The sequence below is a fragment of the Eurosta solidaginis genome, chromosome X (assembly GCF_040869045.1).
Source record: "Eurosta solidaginis isolate ZX-2024a chromosome X, ASM4086904v1, whole genome shotgun sequence".
Classification (NCBI taxonomy): domain Eukaryota; kingdom Metazoa; phylum Arthropoda; class Insecta; order Diptera; family Tephritidae; genus Eurosta; species Eurosta solidaginis.
Genome location: NC_090324.1, coordinates 87,795,001 through 87,808,266, shown reverse-complemented (window position 1 = coordinate 87,808,266; position 13,266 = coordinate 87,795,001).

Here is a 13,266-nt window from a genome sequence, read left to right as displayed (position 1 = left end):
ATTACAACGTTGTTTCTTTGACACAACAAAATCACACTTAATAGATTTAGTGGGACATTACTCACCAAATTGAAGCACAGCATATACCGAATTTACTTAAATCCAGCTCATTTATTTTTTTCACAGTTTTTATGAAAAAAAAAACAAAACAAAACAAATGACTTCTTTTTTTCGTTTGGTTTTCACTTGAGAAATGCCGAACGTCAAATTATAATTCTAGAAACGTCAATTCCATTGAATAATGCAAAATGGAAATAAGCACCACCTATTCCATTTCATAAAATAACGCAAATATGCAAATAAGCACCATCTATTGGTATGAAACGTAGCCGTAGCTTGGTGTGATATATCTCATGAACCGCTTGACCAAATTCAATAAAACTTTACAGGAACCATCTACATGATAGCCCAAATGTACCGTAGAAATTTTGTTGAATTTGGTGGAGCCGGTCTCAAGTTATAAAGTAACACCAAATATGTGCACTTAATTTTATATATATAGAGATAGATGTGGGGTTATTTCTATGGCCACTATTGTATATATGGTTTGTGAAGGTCGCATAAAAGGGGTCAAAGATTAACCGCCGCCGATAGGAGCGCCAGCAAAAAAAGTGATTTTCAGATAATGGAGGGCAGTTGGAGGTAAGAGGGTCTCCCAAACATTGGAAAAGTCAAAGTTTTGGTTTTTGGTCTCCTTGATTTTTTTCTCAAAAAGCGATCAGAAAACTAATAAAATGGATGACGATTTACAACATTTTTTGGAACTGAGTTAGTTTTAACAGCTGATCATATGTTTTTTTTATGTTAATGTACATCGATTAGATATGTTGTTAAAATGCAATAACATAGTTAGAATAAAATGATCCTAATGTTCATGGTACAAAGATAAGTAGGTATAACTATTTGACAAATTGAGTAGTTAATTAGAATTTATTACAAATTCAATTAACATTACATTATTTAGGTATGTATGGACCTAGGAAGATGGTTCTATTGTAATTTCAAAAAAAAAAAAAATTATTTTCATTAGCATGTTCTTCTTCTTCCCGTCTTTTCTAGTGGTATAAGTATTTTTAATAAATATTTGCTTACTCTATATAAAAGGTTACATAAGGATAAGTAATAAGCTAAAAGAGTGAAAGTAGGTATTATGGCATATACATTTCTTTATGCTTAGGTATGTTTTCTATAATTATTTAGACTAAAAGGTGGCCACCGTGGTGTGATGGTAGCGTGCTCCACCTACCACACCGTATGCCCTGGATTCACACCCCGGGCAAAGCAACATCAAAATGTTAGAAATAAGGTTTTTCAATTAGAAGAAAATTTTTCTAAGCGGGGTCGCCCCTCGGCAGTGTTTGGCAAGCGCCCGGGTGTATTTCTGCCTTGAAAAGCTCTCAGCTCTCAGGGAAAACTCATCTGCCTTGCATAAAACATGTAGGTCCTGTCCGGCAGATTTTTAGGGAAAATCAAGAGGAGCACGACGCAAATTGGAATGGAAGCTCGGCCTTAGATCTCTTCGGAGGTTATCGCGCCTTACATTTATTTTTAAAAGGTAAATCTAAAGGTAAGTATAAATTCATGTTCTCGGGAGACGAATATTCAGGAACTAAAGGTAAATTTAGTAGTGAGTATTAATTGAAGATGTTCATTGTAGGTTAAGACAAGGTAAGTATGCGCATGTACCTATACATGCACCTGGAATCAAAATCTTTTTTTTTCTTTTTACATTATACTGCAGGTCTTTTGACTCTGATGTCTAGAGATTCCGGATCTGAAATGGAAACACCATCTTTTCCACTATCGGTTACCACTTATAAAAGTTAAAACTCTCTTAAAAATTATTTTATAATAATACCCAACGGATTAATACCATGAAAAACCCGCCCAACCGACTCGAGGGGGCATCCGCATGACGCGCGGATTTGTTTTCCCCAAGCTGTTTATAGGCGGAGGTTTGTTAAGCGTTGAGATCTAAAACTGCTCAGCTACAGAATAAAAATCATCAGCCGAGTATTATAAATAACAGTTAGATATTATGCATATACTACATTGTTAAGTAAGTGAACTTTTTAGTACGTAAAATTTTTATTTTTATTTGTTTTGTTACGAGTTAAAATATGATTGATTATGGTAAAAAGTGAATCCGTTATATCAACGGAACTAGAAAGAGTGTTAAAATCATGACACAAACACTGAAGAGGTTCATTTAATTCGAAATTAGTTCTACACTGTCTCAAAATAAGAGGTTTTTTTTACACTCGTGATGGGACGTTAAAGTTTACTTCGTTTAAGAGAATTGGGCTAGAAATCAACCCATACAGTAGTTTAGCCATAAATATTACGCATAGCATTTCTCTACGACTTGCAAGAGTTGCAAGATTGATCAGCTTCAACCGGCTAGTATAAGGGGGAAAATTATACGCAGAGTCCCACTGAAAATTTGTTAAAGAGAAAAGTATAAATTGCTTTTGTACTGATTCAAGTCTACCTGCATGAACTCGATCTTAAGAATTCCAGACTATTGATACGTATTATAGTATCGGTCTAACTAAAGTGGTGAAAAGTGCTTTAGTTACATAAGGGTCACTAAATTCTTTAGACCACCGTTTCACGAATGAAAGAACACATCTAGCCTTATTGACAGACCATTAATATGAAGGGCAAACTAAGTTTAGTATTTATCGTTACTCCCAGGTCCACAAAATAGTTTACTGATAGAAGACAAAAATTATTAATTACGTAAGAGGCTACTGACAAAAATCTTCGAGAGAGGCACATGAATTTGCATTTATTGAGGTTCAGCGGCATTGAATTCACGTTGCACCAAGTTAACTAGGCAGTTTAAATCTGTTGAAGCAAGGGGCGTTCTTCGATAGACGCATAAGACCTAAAAAGTTTTACATCATCAGCATACATTAACATTTTGGAATATTTTATAGTGGTACAGATATCATTAATAAATAGTAAGAACAGAATTGGACCAATATGACTGCCCTGTGGGACGCCAGAGGAAACATCGATGACATTTGAAAGAGTATTTTTAAAAATAACTTTTGCGTTCGACCGCAGAGATACGACGAGATCCACTGGGTGAGACCAGGTTGGAGGCCAAGCCGATCCAGCTTGTAGATAAGTAAGGAGTGGGACACTTTGTCAAATGCTTTACTGAAATCGGTATAAATAACATCCGTGTGAAGATTTTCTCCAATTCCATTAGAAACATGAGTTGTGAATTCAAGTGGATTAGTAATGGTAGATTTGCCTTTACAGAATCCATGTTGCGGTTCTGCAATCAAAGTGGAAATGGAAAATGTTAGCTGATTGGTAACTATAGCTTCAAACAACTTTGGGATGGCCGACAACTTTGCAATTCCTCGATATTTTTCTACACATGACCTACTGCCACTTTTGTGAAGGGGTATGAGAAAATATTCCTTCGAAGCACAAGAAAAAACTGCACATTTTTTAAGAAAGCAAGTGGGAATTAAATCAGGACCGTACTTGTAAAATTCCTTCAAAAACGTTAAATATGAAAAAACTTCATGGGGAGATATTGCTGGAATATAAATTGTGTTGAGTTAAGTTGAAATGGATATTCATTTGAAAAAGAGTTAAGTTCAGCGGGATAGTTGGACTTGAAAAATTGTGCAAAGAAATTAGCAATATATTGATTGTCGCTAGACAAATCATCCTGCTATTTCAAAGCAGAGGGAAACCCTTTAACTCCACGTTTAGAGTTCACGAAACCATAGAAGGCTTTCGGTTTGCAAGTTATTTTTCTTTTCATCTTACAGATGTACGTATTATAGCTTTTCTGTTTTTTCAAGACCTCAGCTATTTAGTGAACCTTATTTGGACTGGTTCGGTAGACACATGTTTTCGCTTAGGTACGTGTTTTTCCAAATTACCGTAAATGATGGTATAAAAGTCAGAAACATTTTGGTCAATATCTACATTTGGGCCAAGCCACTGTAGATAAAGTTTGATTAAGTTTGCTAAAATTAGCCTTCGCAAAGTCAAATCTGAAACTAGAGTCGTATTTAAATATAGCGCTACTCAGAGAATTTGTTTCGAATTCGTATGATATTTCCAGAGAAGGATGGTAAGGGTCTTCAGGTACAGTTAGAGGTTCACCCAGGCTAAGAGTACATTTTGATGTATCATCAACAAATACCAAATCAAGAGCCCTCCTGAACATATTAGGAATTATATTTATTTGTTTAAGGCAAAGTTCATTTCGGATAAAAATTCGTTGTTGGACAGTTTTAAAAAAAATAGGTACAATATCATAGTCAGTTATGGTCCATAATATATGCGGGAGATTAAAGTCACCCAGGACTATCATCGAATCAATGGGCTTCAACATTAAATTAACAATTTTCAGCAGGGAAATATGATCCATATACACCGAAGGATCAGAAGAAGGGCGGATATAGCAGACGGCAATATAGACACAATCCATTCTTGCTTGATTCTGTAAAATCGATAACGGGTAAATAAACCTCAGCTGAAGGTACAGAAGAATGTACCGCAAGCGAAACTCCACCTCCAATTCTGTTCAAGCGGTCATTTCTGTACATTTGGTAATCATGGCAACGAATCTCTGAGTAAAATACATGAGGTTTTAGCCAAGTTTCATTTAAAGCTATAATGTTGTAATTGCAGTTAAACGATTTCAAACACAATTCTGTTAGTTTAGTGTTTAAGCCTCTAACATTTTGATAAAACAAATTAAGGACCGATTTAACATTCAGTTTATTGATGCAATATTGTTACGAGGAAGTGTGGCGAGATTTAGGGTATTAGTGTTACGCCTACGCTCGAATTCCCTCACAAAAGTACCAGCCGCCAAAAAGAATTATTTAATATAGTTTCAAAATGTTGTGCGGATACATCAATCCTAAAAGACGAAATATCTCTAAGATAGTTAATATTGAATTTTCGAATTGTTACGTTTTCAAATTTAAGTTTAGCGATGATGTACGACTTTAGTTCCTCTTCTGTAGTGTCTTTATCAAATCTTCACACAAAAATAGATTTTTTAATAGGGACAACAATAAGATTACTAGTCGGCGGTTCGCATTCCGAAGAAGGGTTTTGGGGATCCTGATTACTTTTTATAGACGATTTTTGAGGTTTTGTTAAAGAAACCTTGGATGAAGATAGCTGAGCTGTTAAGGGACTTGGCGATGCCAGATTTATTAATTCGATAGTTGGCGGTGAAATAACTACGGGTGCAGGAACTTCAGCAACGTCATCAAGTGTCGGGGCACTAGAGGAAGCACTGGTAGGATGACGGTTGCCTTGTGGAAAGTTTACGTTTGTTATGTCATTCGGGTATTTGAAAGACTTAAAAAAGTTTTCATATTGTACGAATTTCTTGGATATGACTACCTATTTCAGAGATCCCCTCGCGAGCCTGTTTGAAAACTTTTGAAAGATCAGTTTCCGTTGGTCTACTTTTCAAACAGGCCCAACGAACTCCCTTATCACTATCGTTGAGTGCGTCAACCACTCTTACTGACAAATCGGCACACTTCATATGGGCGAGCCCATCGCAAAGCCAGCATGACACGAAGGGATGGGATTCACTTTATATCAAATAGTTTACATATATGCAAGATATTTTAATATAAATAAAGAGGCAAAAAAAAAAAGAAATTAGTACAATAGTGAGAGTAAATTGATTAATTGAAAATTAATTAAAAAATAGCACCGTGGGCTATATGAAAAAATAAAAACAGCTTGAAAATAGCTGTTAAATTGGGATACGCTTTGAGCAGTTTGAGATACACTGTGATAACACTGAACAAAACGCGCAAACAGCTGTGACAATGAAGAAAGAGAGTTGATAGGCTATAATCAATGTGATTCAATCCAAGGGACTAGTTTTGCATAGGGCCGGCAACTCTAGGAAATGTCAAACCGGGACACTTGGGTGTTGAAGGATGATGTGGGAAAATCAGAATTTACATTTCAGACGCTATTGTATAGTTTCGCAAATAAACAACAGATGTTTGAATGTAAGCCCAAGTGATTCTCATACGTACATAAATATATCCTCAAAATAATTATGAGGTAAGGATCATTTCAAAGGAGTGCTTATGCCCCTAGAACCTACTAAAGGATTTTGCATCACTGATTTCGCTTATTCTTTCAGCCAATCGCAATATACATTTCTTTTTAAATCGGCACCTTTTTTCGGTAATTTCCTTTTTTTTAACAACTTAAGGACAATTTTAAAACATGTTCGCCTTGGGTAATTTTATTTAAATTCATTGTTAATTCTTAATTTATTGAAAAAAAAAAAAATAAGAGAAAAACGACAAAAATCGTCGGCGGCGGCGGCGTATATCTCTAGTACCCACGGTACATACACACAGGCCCGACAAGAGGGAAGGTGGAATGGGGGGGGGGGGGGGGGGGGGGGGGGGGGTTCGCCCGGGCCCAGGTTTCTGAGGGGGCCCGCGATTTAGAGGTACTAAGACATTTTTTAAATCAGGAGAGTCTTAATTGTTCCATGTGCAGTTTTTAAGCCGAATTTCAAAAGCAACGAATATTTGCATTTCGTTTTAATATTGTCACGGATATTAGCATCACTAAGCTATACCATCACTAAGGCGATGCTAAGGCCATGCTAAGCGGTATTTACGTCAATAATCAAATCATGTATACACATAAATAAGGCAGCCGAGAGATGTCACACACAGATGCATTTACTTATACACCTATGTGTGTGCGAGAGGACTGTAAGCTACAAAATCACATACATCTGAGAGACGCAGACGCTGAAAAGTAGACAATTGTAAATAAGTAGAAACTATATGAGAACTATAAACACACGAAATAATTGGTAAGTTCTGGAAATAGAAGAGCCTAGATGTGTGCAGCGTAAACTATAAAAGCGGCGCAAGCGAGTAAGAAGTAGTTCAGTTTGATTTGAGTTTCGATTAAGACGATATCTAGCGAGCAATAGCAGCATTATTTTGAAAGTCAGTTTCGTTTAAGCTATCAGTTTGGTTATTAAGCAAGCTAATTGCAAAGTATAAGTGTTATTTATTGTGAAGTACTTTAATAAAGGCCATTTTTCCATTATTCAATATTGGAGTTATTTATTCAACAGTTTAGTGATACGAACTTAGCAGAGGATTGCAAATAAGAGGATTTGCAAGCAAATTCGTTACAATATTATAGTGAAATGTGAAAAACATTTTGAAAAGTCCTTTTCTTAAAACTTAAGAATAAATATTTCATTTGGCAGCTGACTCACAATGCTTTATAAAGTGCAAAACACCTGAGGGAAACAATATTAGATCAACGCAAGGAAGCCAAGTATTTGATGCTACGCCTGATGCCAGTCACTTTGAACAGACTACGTTCATTTTGCGCTACTCCCATTTCAATTCGAGAGCAACAAATTTTACAATTCAAGAACGGTTTTTGGCTTTCGTGGATTTTAAATAGAGCTTACGATTTCTTCTCTAACACAAGCGAGATTTACGAGACCCGAGAAATCGAGAACTCGACTTCTCGCGAGATTCTCGTGTCTGGAAATACTCGTAAATCTCGCGAGTTTCTAGACATATACTTAATCGCTGCATGGACAGTATTTATACACTTTGTTTTTTTTTTTTTTTTGTTGTTACTTCTTACTTGATTTTATTGCTTTACAATTATACTTATCTCAAAACATATTTATTATAGATATAATTTTGTTCACAGTACTTTATTTTTTTAACGAGACATCGAGAACACGGCTTCTCGCGAGATTCTCGAATCTCGAAATACCCTTAATACTCGCGAGCTTCTCGACTTTCAATTAATTCGCTGCATTGGCAGTATTCTATATATTTCGGTGTTTTTTACTTGTGGTTTTGTGGACAGTTGCGCTTCTGCTCTGGAAGAAGGCGAGTCTCGCGAAAAATCTCTTTTCGAACAAGTTCGAGAAATCGTAAGCTCTAATTGTAACCAAAAAACTGGTCAGGAAATCGCTGATTTAATTTGCCATACTCTAGGTAAACATGAAATCACATTAAAAGACTGTCGTGCAAATGGGTACGAGAACGGCGCCAATATGAAAGGAGCTTACAACGGAGCACAACGTCACATTCTCTACAAAAACTCGAATGTTGATTACTCGCCCTGTGCAACCCACAGTCTAAATTATGTGGTGTTGAAGCTGCAGAATGTTGTTCGGCTGCAATTAGTTTCTTCGGAGTTTTACAAAAATGTTTTACTATTTTCAGCAGCAAGTCCACAATGATGGGATCCCCTCAAAAAAAATTTACCGAGCTCTCTTCACAGTCTTTCAGACACTAGGTGGTCGGCTAGAATTGGGCAATAAGACCATTCGCAAACCATGTTCCAGGATTAACACAAGCACTAAACGCATTACTTAAGCTAAATTTGACTGCACAAGCATACGGATACGTTACCGGCATTCTCAAATACATAAAAAAGTTCGAATGTATCTTGCTGTCCTCAATTTGGTTCAAAATACTAACTACTATTAATTAAAAAAAAACCTTCTTACTCCAAGCTAGAGGCGCCACCTTAGATGTTGAGGTCCGACATTTAGATGCCTTGTTAGTTGATTTGAACTTGATCAGGAACCAATTGTAAACAATTTTAAAGGAATGCAAAACAGTTGCTGTTCAAATAAATATCTCGCCAAAGTTTCCGGACATTCGAAAGATAAAACCCAAAAGATGTTTTGAAGATAATGGATTACGTTCTACGCGTCACCCATATGGTCGCCAAGCCTAAAAATCACCCATTGGAAGAAACTACAGGCCTGCCAAAATACTGCTCTCAGAATCGCCACGGGCTGTCTTCTTATGTCCCCAGAACACCAACTGCATAATGAGGCGAGAATACTCCCCATCAGGGAGAGAAATGAGATGCTGACCAAACAGTTCTTGTTGAATACCCAGAAACCTGGGCATCCCAACAGACATCTGATTGATGAACCAGCACCGCCTAGGGGCTTAAGGAGTCATCTCCGTAAGCATTTTGAGGAAATACGGCACCTGAGAACCCAGCCGTATGAAGTGAAAAAACACAAGCAGGTCCTTGGTGAACTCCATAAACAGGCGTCGGACCTTTATGCCGGGAATTGCCCGGTGAATCCAGTACTTAACGAAAATTATCCAAAACTCGCGGAAGAGGAACGCATACTCCCCAGGGAAACGCGTGTCACTCTTGCTCAACTTCGTTCTGAGTACTGTAACAGGTTAAACTTTTACCTATCCAGAATCAACCCCGACATACAAAATGTATGCCCCGCTTGCAATGTGTCCCCACATGACACCAACCATCTCTTCAGTTGTAATGTGGAACCAACGCCTATAACACCCCTTTCCTTATGGTCCACCCCTGTTGAAACAGCAAGTTTCCTTGGACTCCCGTTAGAGGATATTGATGACAATTTGTGATCGATCGCGGCTATTAGGTGGGGCGAGCATTGCTACAACAACAACAACAAGATGATGGAAATGAGATGATTGCGGATGACCCAGAGTCTGATTACAACAACAATACATTCTTGGTGATCGTTGATTCAGTAATCACTGGCATTACTGAAGGATTTGCACCTCAAAGCTTAGAATGCGAAATAATTCACTTGAAACACTTTTACGAAGCAAATTTTGATAATTGTTTAATGTCACCATTGGAATTGCTAAATGCCACCTATGTATGTTCAAAATCTGTATACAATTTTCCCCAACATTTGTGTTGCTTTACGTATCTTTTGCACTTTACCTGTCACTGTAGCTAGTGCAGAACGTTTTTTCAGCGTCCTTGCAAGAATCAAAAACTTTCATAGATCGCGTTCATCTCCAGAGCGAGTTTCAGGGCTTTCCATGCTTTTTGTTGTGGCACAGTGTGCCATAAGTGCTGTTTTTTGGTTTGTTGACTGATTAAATGTTTTGAAATCTGATTTATGTTGTGAGATTCTGGTTTTAAGTTTCGATTTAATGGTTCCGACGTATATTTTATTGCATGGTTCGTGTTTATTTCCGTTGCAAGGGATTCCGTAAACAACATTACTTTTTCCATTTTATGTATTTTATCTTTTCTGCTGTCAAAATATTCTTCAAGGTATTTGCCGGTTTGTGTGCAATTTTTATTTGTTCTTTATTGTAGAAGTCTGACTTCGTTAATCGTTCTCACAACTGAGGAGGGACATAAGTAACTGATTTATAGATAAGGGATTTTTCTTGTGTCTTTTGATTGTTTTAAGACTTTGCTCTTTGGATTAAAGTTTTAATAATTTTCTCTGGGAAGCCATCTGTTTTTATAAGTATATTATTTCAGTCTCAATCTCTTTGTGCTAGGTTAGGTTGAACTGGCCGGTCCATGAGGACCTCACATAGGCTAATTTAGTCCGTAGTGTTAAAAGAAGTTTGTTTTAACGACCAAACTGAAAACCCCTATCAAAAACCAGGACCTATGTTATAAAATAACTCCGTCCTCTTGGCAAATACTAGAAGCTTCCTAGGAATTAAGCCACTTGTTGTTTCTAGATCTGACAGCTGTATCACTCTTAATAGCTGGAGTCATAGCCTGGCAAACGGGCACGAGCACAGAACGTGCTCGATCGTTTCCTCCTCCAACCCGCACTTCCTACATCTGCTATCACTGACCAAGCTTAATTTAAAGGCATGTGACGCCGAAGGCATTGTCCAGGCAGAATACCCGTCATGAGTCTACAGTTCTCTCTTTTTAATGATAGAAGCAACTTTGTTAGTCTAAGGTTGTAAGACCTACACATAATCTTCGACACTTTACAGCCCCACGCTTAAACCCACGCCTTTCCCGCTTGGTCGATAATGTGCACCTCTCGCCTTCGCTTAATCTCGCCCAATCTAATTGGGACGTCAACGGAGAAAGCTTCAAGGGATGCGCGCTTTTTAGCTAGTTCGTCCGCTTTTCCATTCCCATCTATTCCCATATGCCCTGGGACCCAATATAGATGTATGCTTCTCCCTGTCCCGATTCTCTCCAGAGACTGCTTACACTCTAACACGCATTTAGATTCTGTGCTATGCGAGATTATTGCCTTAATTGCTGCTTGACTGTCAATATAAAAGTTAACATGATTGCAGCTTAAGCCATTCTCTTCCAGGGTTTCTACTGCTTTGGTTACGGCTAATATTTCCGCTTGGAAAACGTTACAGTAATCCGGCAGCCTGTAGGATCTGCTTATTTGCGGATCAGCACAGTATACCGCAGACCCTACTCCTTCCACTACTTTGGGAGCATCTGTGTTCACATGTATCGCCTAGTCCGCCATTTGCGCACCCTTGCGCCAACCGTTCACCTCTTTAGTGGCCATAAGATCTCCCTCGAAGCACGGATAGGGAATCAAGTAGTCCGGCTTTAAGTAACTTTTGTCCGATATTTCCAACATATGTACGTCTTATACAGCCTATTTCTGTGTTCATTATCATCGTGCCCGTTCTATAATTATTTAGACTAAAATGTAAATCTAAAGGTTAGTATAAATTCATGTTTTCAGGAGACGAATATCCAGGAACTAAAGGTAAGTTTAGTAGTGAGTATTAATTGAAGATGTTCATTGTAGGTTAAGGCAAGGTAATTATGCGCATGTACATGCAACTGAAAACAAAATCTTTTTTTTTTCTTTTTACATTATACTGCAGGTCTTTTAACTCTGGTCTCTAGTGATTCTGGATATGAAGTGGAAAACTACTACTTACCACTATCGGGTAAAACCGCACTGGTTATAAATTTAACTTTTACATGTTTAAGGTTTCAACTTATAAAAGTTAAAACTCTCTTAAAAATTCATCATCAAAAATGGTTGCAAGTAAAATTTTGCCGGATCTGTGTAGGTCGAGAGAAGGGCCTTTAGGTGGTTTTTTTTGCTGGCTTCAGGAGTACCACCGCAGCAACACCAGCTTCACATTTATGTTTGCAGACCACTGTTCAATAAGTGCACGATAGCCAAATCTCTGCAGGAATTATTATGCCGGTAACTGGATGCGGTGCCTATGAGGCTAGGACTTTTCGAAGTCAGGCGTATTATTTCGGTTAGTTAAAACACACTACAACTTTATTGAACCGCACTTAAAAAACTTGAACTTTAAACTAGAGTTGATTGATGTTTTCGTCAAGGAAATTCATCAGGAAAAAACGCTTATAAGGTGGGTTTAGTCAAAGGCGCGGGGCGCTAGGGCACCGTTAGCACTCGCAGCCACGATCGCACGTTGTGGTGAGTCACGCAAACTATCAATCTTCTTTGCGCGTCCTGGCAGTAGATTGCTACTTTGTTAGGTTCTCGATAGATTTAGTATCAATTCTCCAGTCATCATGTAAGCCTCAAAACGTGGCTCCTTCGCTGGTTGCGGTGCCGCTGAATTCGGTTCAGCGTCATGTTCCTTTTGCTGCGTTAAACGTGTAGCAGCGCCGCTATAACTATTCGAATGTTGTAGCGGTGCATTTACACCTGTCGCTGTTGTTGGTGGCGCTGTCTTTGTGCTTGTGTGTACGATGTTACCGTTAGTCGTTGGGCTGTGGTCCCACTTCCCTCGGCTTTCAGGATAGAATATCCACAACCTTGAATCCAGTAGAGATAGAGAGAGAGATATTTCCTAGGTATTGTCGCTGGGAATATAACGATCCGAGGAAGGCGGTTCTCCGCAGAGTGAGATAGAGTACTAGCTAACGGTGGCTCAGATGGTGATGACGGCGGTGAATGACGGTAGCTCTCACCAAGGGGTGATAACGGCGGTAGTGATGATCACGCCCGAAGAGAGAGTATTAATTGACGGTGGCTCTCGCAAAGGGGTGATAATGGCGGTAGTGATGATCACGCCCGAAAAGAGTGTATTGAATGACGGTGGTTCTCACCAAAGAGCTATGACGACGGTGGTGGCTAGACTCCGGGATGGGATGTCCAAGGATCGGGATGGCGATGATGGTTGTACCTAAGGTGAAGTGTCGATTAGTGAGAGTTTACTAACTTATTTGAACTAACTACAGTATATTGGCTCGGGTTTGTCCCGCCGAGGCGCTAAGATGTGTTCCCCTCTTACCTAAGCCGGATATCCATGCGTTACCCTCCCTCTGAGTAATAGGGGGGTAAGTCCCGTCTTACTCAGAAGACATGATGACCAAAATGTTAGGGCTTCCGATAGGCAGGGGATGGGCGTACTGTCGGTGGAACTGACCTTGTAACCGCCCCTTCGATCCAAAGGGATTCCCTTCAGATGTATATAGTTATATTGGCTCGGGAAG